Source organism: Schistocerca cancellata, chromosome 1, assembly GCF_023864275.1.
Source record: "Schistocerca cancellata isolate TAMUIC-IGC-003103 chromosome 1, iqSchCanc2.1, whole genome shotgun sequence".
Classification (NCBI taxonomy): Eukaryota; Metazoa; Arthropoda; class Insecta; order Orthoptera; family Acrididae; genus Schistocerca; species Schistocerca cancellata.
Genome location: NC_064626.1, coordinates 129254033 through 129255700, shown reverse-complemented (window position 1 = coordinate 129255700; position 1668 = coordinate 129254033). Strand labels below are relative to the sequence as shown.

The window sequence follows — 1668 nt, the reverse complement described above, 5'->3', positions numbered from 1 at the left end:
TTCACACGCTAACACTTGTTGATGGCCCACGACTGAAATTTGCAGCAGTTTGCGGAAGGGCTGCACTTCTCTCACGTTGAACGATTCTCTTCAGTCGTCTTTGGTGCCATTCTTGCAGGATCTTTTTCTGGCCGCAGCGATGTCAGAGATTTGATGTTTTACCAGATTTCTAATATTCACGGTACACTTGTGAAATGGTCGTACGCGAAAATCCTCACTTCATAGCTACCTCGGATATGCTGTGCCCCATCGCGCATGCGCCGACTACAGCACCACGTTCAAACTCAATTTCTATCTTGATAACCTACCATTGCAGCAGCAGTAACCGATCGAACAACTGCGCCAGACACTTGTTGTCTTATATAGGGGTCGCCGACCGCAGCGCTGTATTCTGCCTGTTTACATACAGAATGAGATTTTCACTCTGCAGCGGAGTGTGCGCTGAGATGAAACTTGCTGGCAGATTAAAACTGTGTGCCGGACCGAGACTCGAACTAGGGGCATTTGCCTTTCGCGGGCAAGTGCTCTACCAACTGAGCTACCCAAGGACGAATCACGCCCCGTCCTCACAGCTTTACTTCTGCCAGTACCTCGCCTCCTACCTTCCAAACTTTACAGAAGCTCTCCTGCGAACCTTGCAGAACTAGCTCTCCTGAGAGAAAGGATATTGCGGAGACATGGCTTAGCCAGAGCCTAGGGGATGTTTCGAGAATGAGATTTTCACTCTGCAGCGGACTGTGCGCTGATATGAAACTTCCTGGCAGGTTAAAACTGTATGCCCGACCGAGACTCGAACTCGGGACCTTTGCCTTTCGCGGGCAAGTGCTCTACCAACTGAGCTACCGAAGCACGACTCACGCCCGGTCTCACAGCTTTACTTCTGCCAGTATCTCGTCTCCTACCTTCCAAACTTTACAGAAGATCTCCTGCGAACCTTGCAGAACTAGCACTCCTGAAAGAAAGGATATTGCGGAGATATGGCTTAGCCACAGCCTGGGGGATGCTTCCAGAATGAGATTTTCACTCTGCAGCGGAGTGTGCGCTGATATGAAACTTCCTGGCAGGTTAAAACTGTGTGCCCGACCGAGACTCGAACTCGGGACCTTTGCCTTTCGCGGGCAAGTGCTCTACCAACTGAGCTACCGAAGCACGACTCACGCCCGGTCTCACAGCTTTACTTCTGCCAGTATCTCGTCTCCTACCTTCCAAACTTTACAGAAGATCTCCTGCGAACCTTGCAGAACTAGCACTCCTGAAAGAAAGGATATTGCGGAGATATGGCTTAGCCACAGCCTGGGGGATGTTTCCAGAATGAGATTTTCACCCTGCAGCGGAGTGTGCGCTGATATGAAACTTCCTGGCAGGTTAAAACTGTGTGCCCGACCGAGACTCGAACTCGGGACCTTTGCCTTTTGCGGGCAAGTGCTCTACCAACTGATCTACCGAAGCACGACTCACGCCCCGTCTCACAGCTTTACTTCTGCCAGTATCTCGTCTCCTACCTTCCAGACTTTACAGAAGATCTCCTGCGAACCTTGCAGAACTAGCACTCCTGAAAGAAAGGATATTGCGGAGATATGGCTTAGCCACAGCCTGGGGGATGTTTCCAGAATGAGATTTTCACACTGCAGCGGAGTGTGCGCTGATATGAAACTTCCTGGCAGGTTA

General features: G+C 50.7%; 1 non-coding gene across 1 annotated transcript; it reads right to left on the bottom strand.

Moving 5' to 3' along the window:
- Positions 1-775: 775 nt before the first annotated feature.
- On the bottom strand, positions 776-850 carry Trnas-cga (transfer RNA serine (anticodon CGA)). The gene has a single exon. It is a non-coding gene; the product is annotated as a tRNA-Ser (tRNA).
- Between the last annotated feature and the right edge of the window lie 818 nt (positions 851-1668).